The sequence below is a fragment of the Lactuca serriola genome, chromosome 3 (genome assembly GCF_051521515.1).
Source record: "Lactuca serriola cultivar US96UC23 chromosome 3, Lser_US96UC23_V15, whole genome shotgun sequence".
Classification (NCBI taxonomy): domain Eukaryota; kingdom Viridiplantae; phylum Streptophyta; class Magnoliopsida; order Asterales; family Asteraceae; genus Lactuca; species Lactuca serriola.
Window position 1 is genome coordinate 277,974,536 of NC_136410.1, and position 9,824 is coordinate 277,984,359.

A 9,824-nucleotide genomic window follows, 5' to 3' on the forward strand; every position below is an offset into this window, starting at 1 on the left:
CTAACAGAGCATCACAATGTCCTGCCTCTACCACTGATTCCCTTACTCCCAGCACCATACACATACAACAATACATTTCCTCTGAATCCCATAATAATTTCCTATTTCACTCAATGCGCAACTTCAGTGCAGCCAAACACTCAATTGGAATACAAGGAAGGTGCTAACCCTTCAGAACACACTGATGATCCTCCGAAACCCTTTCCAATACTGCTCAAAATCTAAGCAAGAATACACATCCCAGCCCGGGAGTTGGCTACTTGACAATCTTCTACCCATGTTTCTACCCAGAAGTTCTCAACTGCCCATACCATCATTACGAGTCTTCCACTTGAAACGACTCTGACCACCACCAGATTCCTGACCATTGACCACCCGTCGTGGAGACACCCATCCTTCTCTCAGACATATACCACATGCATTATCTCGCCCTGCACCTTTCCTTGATCACCAATGACCCTGATCTCATGAATTCAAGCCGCAGGTTTCTGCATCCAACCCCTAACCGCTCTTGCACAAATCTCTGGTTCTCTCAATAAATCACCCGGTTCTCCCCCACTTAGGGTTCGAACCATCACTATCTGATACATCAACAACCTCACGAACTATTTTCACCAGCAATCATGCACCTGCCCCTGGAAAGTGCTACGCAACGCCCGATAATCCCCTTTAAGGAAATCAATCGATCTCATAACTCTGAACCTCAGATGAAATCCTCAAGAACTTCTTGTCACAACTGCCTCTAGTCGTTCCAAGTCTTGTACCAATCCAATACCAAACAACTCAACTGTCCAATAACATCACTGACTCATAGACTGGACCACGAAATCATCATATTCCCCCACCTCGACTCATCAACCGACGTTCCAACACATGGATCATCCCAAGAACAGGGACCCACTCCCATATTCAATACCCAACATAAATAGAAAAACCACTGCACTGATTAACTCGACTAGACTCTCCACTGATACCTCTACAATACGCCCTACTATACTCAAATAGGTGTAACGTGGTCCTCGACTATCTCAGTCCCAACTGACTATCTGCTCATGGTAAATCACTGTCTCGCAGCACATATGCTACCGGATACCCTGATGGAAAATCATCATCAATGACAACCTGCAGGGTTTTACCCCCAAACCCAAAACATAAACATCAGGCCTCTCATGTTCCGCACACGAACATAAATAGCACCACTCGGGTCATAGAAGGTGACATCTCCTCTATCGACTGATTGCTCAACTCAGACCGAAATTCTCCCCTCCCTCTAACTCCTTACCAAAATACTCTGATATGCTCTCGACCTCCCTCTCAAGGGATACCTCTTCGAACTCAATCATGGCCCACAGGCCTAAAACCCATAGCGTCCAATCTCTACCTCATCAATCGTGAGCAGATAACCGGAGAACCACAAGCATCATTCACTATGAACCATGGTACTCATCCCATGACATCTCTTCTCAATATGCTCTGGTGTATGGTACCCGAACCATAGCATCACTCCTCCATCTGCTCCGATGTATGGTACTCGAACCATAACATCATTCCTTCATCCGCTCCGATTTATGGTACTCGAACCATAACTTCACTCCTCGATCAGCTCCGATGTATGGTACTCGAACCATAACATCACTTCTCAATCCGCTCCGATGTATGGTACTCGAACCATAACATCACTCCTCAATCCGCTCCGATGTATGGTACTCGAACCATAACATCACTCCTCAATTTGCTCCGATGTATGGTTGATGTGTGTAAAACCCACTAGTTTTAAACCTACTTTTAATTATCAAATAACACACAAAAGGCAGTGAACCTATCAATTGTGGTATAGTTCAAGCAAGTAGGGTATCGAACACAGGGAATGGCAAATTAAACAGTAAAAACTAATTTATCTAATTTAACTAATAAGTAGGGGTTTTCTCTAGTTTTACAAGACTAGAAACTTACTAATGATTACTTGTTAAACTAGAAAACGAAGACTTTGACTAGATTCAATAACGGAAAAGTACTTCTATTTAGTTCAACTTAATTGATCCTATGGTTGATTTCAAGGTAAAAGTGCAATGGATTAATTCTTTTGCTAGTTACCGATTCAATTGATTAGTTCCGTATTCACTTCATTAATCCTTAGCAAATAAATCAATTTAAACAATGGCCAGTTGTCTATTTCAATTAAATTTACTAGATATAATATTCGGGTTAAGTTAGACTTGCAATAGCTAATTAATTTATCTTTTAATTAACTTCTTGTTTAATGGTCATCTCACAAGCTTGCACATAAATTTACTTGATTTTCTTATTAATCCTAGTTTCATGTTCATTACACTAGACATATGACAAAAAGTGTTCACTAAGCATATGAGATTGATAACTAATAGATGTTCATGCTAATTAATTATCTCCCTATTAACAGAAAATCAATTATCATTCATACACAAGGTTCTTTAGCAAGCTAAAATAACTAAATTAACCAACATAGAATTAATCCTACCAAGAATCAAACCATATTACCAATTTCGTATCCCCAAATAGAATTTTAAAGAATTTAGTTCATAACTAAGGTAAATAACAGCAAACAAATAAGTTCAAGTTGCTTAATCATGTTGACAAAACAAAAGAAATAAGTAGAATGGTGGAATTATGCCTTAATTACTTCCGGAATTGGATTCTAGCTTCCTTGGTCGACTTCTAGGGTTCTTCTGGCTTCTTATTCGCAGCTAAGCACTTCTGAATCGTCCCAGAACTTCTGGCTTTCGATCTGTGGAATTATCTTTAAATAAGCGGTCCGACTCGTCGAGTCAAGTGGTGACTCCTCGAGTCCCTCTCACATTCTACGTATTGCGATAACTATCTGGGATCCCGAGTCATTATCCTTCTGATTCCTCGACCGGACTCGTCGAGTAGATATATGACTCGACGAGTAGAAGCTTCTTTTTCAGTGTTTTCCTTCTTCATTCCACTCTCAATCTTCTAACCGCTTCTCTTGCTTCCTTTTACTTCCGAGCTTCATCTTTGGACTGAAAAACATAATTTAACACTTTTAAGTACCTTTTATCCATAATATGCGATAATTTAGCCAATATATGAATAAAAAACTATACTAAATACACACTAAATATGCACATATCAAAATACCCCACACTTGTCTTTTGCATGCCCTCAAGCAAAACTGAATTTTAATCACATTAGAATTATGTATAACAATTCCAATCTAACCCAGCCATTATGCCAAGACCGCAACGCATGCATTTGTGTCTAAAATTTTCCTAATAACCCCCCCATACTCCAAATACTCACAATCCTCATAAACACTCACCCACTCACCCCGAACTATGCTCATTTTATGCAACCCTCCGAATCCATCCGCAGAAAACCTCTTTACCCTCAAGGTGTTTTTAATCGAGCAACCCAAGCATACATATTCTAGAAAATTACAACTTTTCGATACCACTATGGAATTCTTTGAATTCTTCACTTCTTTGACATTTCATCTTTGATATCTTTGAATTCACCAACTTGTATTAGCTTTTGGTATCTTCAACTTTTTTTTTTTTGGATTTTTGGAATTTTGATCTTTGAACTTCATACTTAATTGCTCCAAAACTCTTATAACTTTTCTTGTAATTCTCTTTTCTTTTTTTTTTTTTAAAATGTAACTCACTTTTTTTTTCACTCAAATCCCTACATGCTTAAGCAGGGGCGCTCAATCTCAACCTTTATTGGCTAATGATAAAAACTTTCCTGGATACATTTCAGGTTTAGGCTGCTAAACATATTGCATCCCTCAGGCTGAGCAGGGTCGTGTTTTTGTCCCATGATTTCACTGGAATAAGGAAGCCACAAATGCACTAGAATGTATATAGGCTCAACTAAACATTTGGGTTCTCATGCAATTATTAACACAATTCTAACATGGAATCCTAATTTTTACCAAAATTTTCTAATTAAATCCTAAATAATATTTTTGGTATGCAAAATTTTTGAAAATTGACTATTATGTAATCAACCCCCTACCCCACACTTATGTGATGCAATGCCCTCATTGCATATGATGCATAAAAAAGAAACTAAAGAGGGAATTGGAACAAACTTCCCTGGGATAGCAGTCGATAGGCTGATCACTTCCATGTTAAGCTCCAACTTGAATCAACTTTAGACATGGTAACATCTCATCCATGCCTTGGGTGTCAAAACTCGTGTGGGTCGCTCCAAATACGCGGAAATCAGTGTAAGATCTTCAAGAATGGAAATGGAAGAATAAGTGAGCAAGTGGGACCAGTAGCAGCATCAAATCAGCAGTCCGTCGGTATAAAAAATGATCGACTCGTCGAGTCTAATGATGGACTCGTCGAGTACCAGCGCGCCTTCTCAGAATATGTAGAAATACAAGGCGACTCGGCGAGTCTGCTTAGTGCACTCGTCGAGTAGGCCACTGAACGAAAAAAACTTGGTATTTTGCAACTGTTTTAGCTTCTAAAAACTTCTTTAACCCTTCCTCACATTTGGACTCAATTGCTCATACCCCCTAGGACCGGACTCGACACTTTGACGTTAAAAACTCGCTTCCTTGACTCGCTCTTACTCTAGAAAACATCCATGCTTTACATCTCTAAACCATCCTAAGCAAGCAATCATAATTCAATCCTGAAAATAACTAAAGCAAACAACCATTAAACATAACAAAATCTCAAAGCATACACACCAAATAATAAAACAAAAAATTAAAATTGCTTGATTAAAAACACAAAAACATCAATCTTCATCTTCCTCATCATCATTAGCGGCTCCACTTCCCCCGGCTCCGCTTCGTCTCGCAGCAATCCTCTCATCCCAAGATGGAATGAATGGGTAATTCCCACCATCAATATGTGGGATATTGAAGTGGTCAAAAAGTCGAATGTGGGATTGGTTACTAAAGTTCAGCCCCCTCGCCAATTGATCCTGCATCCGCCTCATCTCTACATTGTACCAATCCATTGGTACATCTTCATTTTCGACCGGAATCACTGGCGGCTCGTCCTCCACATCCCGTTCTCTTCTCGATCTCACCCTCCTTCCCGGTGCATCGGGACCAACAACGGGGTCATCATTTGGAATGGCATAATGGCCACCACCATAGTCTTCTATTATCCGTGCTCGTCGGAAAAGAATGGGATTAAACGGGGGCGTCGGGATCATTGTCATGAAGTTCCAGGCTCCGCGGTTCATCAACCCGAATGAATTAGCCAATCGAGTGACAAACATTCCTCCATTGATACGGGAGGTTTTGCGATCTTTGACCGCACCCTCTGAAAGGTATGAAGCAATACACCATGGGATGTTGCAAAATACGCCGGGTGTTATTATGCTCCATAAGTAGAAAACGTCAAGGTTGGAGACCTTGTCATCGTCTTTCCTTTGGTTGATGGTAGAGGAAATAAGGCGGTGAATGAGGCGGTGAGTCGGGGATCGGATGCTCCCTTCTTGTGCAGACTTTGGGATGTAAACTTTGTTTCCTATGGTATTCCACCAACCCGTGCTTGTGACTCCATCGAGGAATGCCATATGAGTGTTTGCCAAGAAAGCCCGAAAGATGTTTGTTGTCACCAAGGGTTGATCATAGATACCTAGTCGGCAGGCAAGGTCCACCACCGAGCATTGACGATACTCGCCCCCAAGACAAAAAGTAAAGCTCGTCGGGTGATACACATCCACTCCCCCGGTGAAAGACACCGTGGAGAAAAACTCCAAGCAAAGCTCTAAATACACCGGCTCTTGTATGCGGAAGACCCGGCTCCACCCGTCACACACCATAGTTTCCCCTTCATATTGGAACTCCTTCAAAAGGTAAGGAGCTAGTTCTTCTTCATATCTAACACCTTGCAGCCATTCCCAATCAATTTTGTTCGGTACATACACCTCCTTCTTCTTAATGTCGGAGAGCTTCTTCTTCCACTTCCTTATTGTTGAAGCGGATTCAATTTGCGGGAAGTTTAACCATGGAAACTCCCCTTGGCTATCAGTTGAAGATTGTCCTCTTCTGAACATGATTTTTGCAAAATAGACACACAAAACCCAGAAACACATAATATAATTAAAAACTGAAATGTATCTGTAAATCGACTGGACTCGTCGAGTCCATGCCCGACTCGACGAGTCACGCAACCTGCACGAGTCAGTCGACGGGTTGCATAAAATTGGACCATAAAACTTGTAATTTCTGTCAAGGGTTTTTGTTCAAGGACTTCCTACTAAGTAATAAGGCCAAAATAAACGTTCAAAACAACAATATTCATGAAAAAATCGAAACCCTAGAATTTCATTACTTTTCAAAAACGGGTTTTTTCATGCAATTGCAGGTATAGATGGCCTTATAATCTCATTCTTTCTAGAAATCAAGAATAAAGTTGTTACCTTTTGAGTTTAAACCTTGAGAAATTGGAAGAAGATTTGATGATTTCTTTAAATGCTTGAAAGTGTTTGCGAAAGGGATACCCGACGAGTATGGTGTGGAAACTGAATTTTTAGGGTTAAAACCCTATTTACCAGATGTAAAAGTAATTTCGAAATTATTTTTTTTTCTGTAAATAAAACCGACTCGTCGAGTCAAGGTCAGACTCGGCGAGTCTAGTCGCGCAGTTAAAGATTTTCAGTAATCAATATATACTCGTCGAGTCAGTGTCAGACTCGGCGAGTCATTTAACAAATTTGCATATTTTTCAAAATTTTTCTGTTTATTATTAATCATTTCACCCCACACTTAGGCTAGGCACACTCTCAAGCAGACATGTCCGATGATTTGGAAGATTAAAATTGTGAAAAGAAACAAAACAAAACAAAAAAACTAAAGAGTAAAAGAAAGCAAACTCGAACGACGGGTTGCCTCCCGCCAAGCGCTTCTTTTTGAGGAGTCATGAGCTAGACTCCTTCCCATTTACGTTTTGTCATCTTCAAGCATCGGGAATGTACGCCTCATTTTTTGTGGTTTATACTTGGTCTTGTAGGCGTGAATCTTTTTCTTGTAAGCCCTCTTCAATTCGTCTCTTCTCCTTTTCATTGCCTCATCTTCAGCTGCTTGGTCTTTCCTTTTTCTCTTTTTCTGCTTTACCCTTTTCTTTTTCACCAATTCTTGAACATCCTTCTCTTTAAATTTAATGACTTCATATTTCATGATGGTCCGTGCTCTAGGTTTAGTGGTGAATTGGTGACCAGCTTCTTCCTTCCTTTCCTTTATTCCTGCATCCTTTCTCGTGCTTATCCCTTCTCCAAATGGCATCGTATCAAGGCATGCCACATCGGCGTGTTGGACCTCCATTCCCTTTACTTCTTCTGCCAATTGTTCTTCCAAAGAATCCAAAACCGTAACTGAACCCACGGTATGTGAAGAACTATCAATAAACAGATCAGCTTTGGTCAAGTTTTTATCCAAATCGACTGGACTCGTCGAGTCCATTATGACGACTCGGCGAGTCAGATCGGGTTCGATCAATCCTGGAGTGTTTTCTGAGTTGGCTCCTTCCAGTATCTTTTCTAGATCCTCCAAGTCTTTGTTAGCATCTTCAACTCCTTCAGAGTGTAGTGTGAACTTACTTGGGTCTTCTTTTAGTAAAATTTCAAGCTCTTTTTGTAATACCTCATCATCCAATTGGATAAATGAGATTTCTTCTCTCTTTTCTTCTTCTTGCTTGACTTCTGGAATAGCTTTAAACATCACCGACTCATCCCCCACTCTTAATGTCAATGTAGACTCACATATGTCAATTAGGGCACATGCGGTGTTTAAAAATGACCTTCCCAAAATAATTGGTATTTCGGGGTCTTCTTCCATTTCCACAACCACGAAGTCTACTAGAAAAATAAACTTGTCCACTTTGATAAGGAGGTTTTCACAAATTCCTTGTGGATTAATTATCGTTTTGTTTGCCAAATGGATTCTCATATTTACCGGCCTTGGTGTTGGTAAATTTAGCTTCTTAAAGAATGAGTAGGGCATCAAATTAATGCTTGCACCTGAATCAGCCAATGCTCGTGTAGAAACTTCATTACCAAATTGGCATGGAATTACTATGTTACCCGGATCACCCTTCTTCTCAGGTAGCTCACTCATCAATATCTCTGCGACTTCAGCCAAATCCTTCCTAGCAGCAAAAAGGCCTTTAAGCAAGTTAAAGTATTTAGGAGTTTGGAGCATTGTTTCCACAAATGGCATATTGACTTGTAAAGCTTTAACATGCTCCATGAAGGTTCTATAGGCTTGAATTTTTTCTGCAGGCATGGCTCTGGTTGGGTATGGCAAAGGAGGGTTGTATAGCTTTAGGAGACTGGCAGTATCTTCATTCCCGACTGGACTCGTCGAGTCCATGAGAGTGACTCGTCGAGTCTGGTCGGGTTTTTCTGGTTCTGGTTTTTCTTCCTTCCCTACCTTCTTCTTGGAGACTCTTAGTGTTTCTGTAAGTTCTTCTTCACTGCTGGAGGTTATTACACTCACGTTCTCCTTTCTTGGATTGGGCTCGGTGTTGCTCGGAAGTTGACCCGGTCTTCTTTCATTCACTTGATGTGCAAGCTGTCCCAGCTGTTTCTCAATGTTGAGAATGGACGCTTGCTGATTCCTCAACATGTTCCTGGTTTCTTGCATTGCTACATCGTGGTCATTATGTCTTTTCTCGGATGCGGTTATGAACCTTGTGAGTATATCTTCTAAATTTGCTTTCTTTTCCGCCACCGGTTCTTCCTTTTGATAGAATCCCCTCTCCCTCTGTTTGTATTTCTCCTCTTTAGCCTTTTTATACTCTTCGTATGGGAGCCATTCCTTCTTTGGTTTCCTCCAGTCTTCATCGTATCTATCGCCACTGGAATAAAATACTTGAGCCTTTTTATTTCCATTCTCGTCTCGATCACATTCCTTGGTAAGATGGGGGCCGCCACAATTTTCGCATCCTACCCTAATAGCATGGATCGTTTGATCCATTTTCGTCATTCTTCGGTCTAGGCTATCGAGTTTAGCTATTACCGCCGCCATGCCATCGTTCACCGAGTTTACTGCTCCACGACTCACTTCATTCCTCGGATTGTGGTATTCTCTAGAATGCTTAGAGAACTCTTCAATTAATTCCTTTATTTCCGGAGGTGGCTTTCGGGTGAGCGGGCCTTGTGAATCGAGTAGTTGCCTTGTGGTGACATTAACTCCATCATAAAAGATGGAGACCTCCTGTTGGCTATTAAGATCATGGTGTGGGCAATTTCTAAGTAGGCTCTTGTACCTTTCCCAAGCTTCATAAAGAGATTCTCCAGGTTGTTGCTCGAAGTTGGCAATGGCTTTCTTTAGCTTGGCTATCTTGGAAGGTGGGCAGAAATGGTCAATGAACTCTTCTTTCATCTTGGCCCATGTGGTAACCGATCCAGGAGGAAGTGATTTTAACCAATCTTTCGCAGCACCTTTAAACGTGACCGGGAGCATTCGAAGAAGCTGGGTCTCGCGTGGAACATTAGGCACGTTGAAGTAGTCGGCCACATCATTTACTTCGTCCAAATGCTTGTAAGCGTCTTCATGATCTCTTCCGTAAAAAGGGATCTCCTTGAGTTGAGCGAGGATATGGCCCTTTAGCTCAAACGTAGCGGTTGCGGGAATTGCGGGTTGCACAAGTCCCGGCCCGGTGTCATCACGCATCCTTTTCTTCCACTCCCCCATGGGGACTTCATCGATGTTAGCCATAGTGATAGCTAACTCTTCTCCGGAATCGGTTTCGTGCTCGGAAATATGCTCTTTTTCCTCCTCGGTCTCGTACTCGCTACCTTCGTGAATTGGTTCTTCGATTGTTAATGAGGCACTGGATACTCCT

General features: G+C 41.2%; 1 non-coding gene across 1 annotated transcript; it reads left to right on the forward strand.

Annotated features, from left to right (window-relative positions):
* Nucleotides 1-9,206: 9,206 nt before the first annotated feature.
* On the forward strand, nt 9,207-9,313 carry LOC145096478 (small nucleolar RNA R71). The gene has a single exon (XR_013703884.1). It is a non-coding gene; the product is annotated as a small nucleolar RNA R71 (small nucleolar RNA).
* Nucleotides 9,314-9,824: the final 511 nt, after the last annotated feature.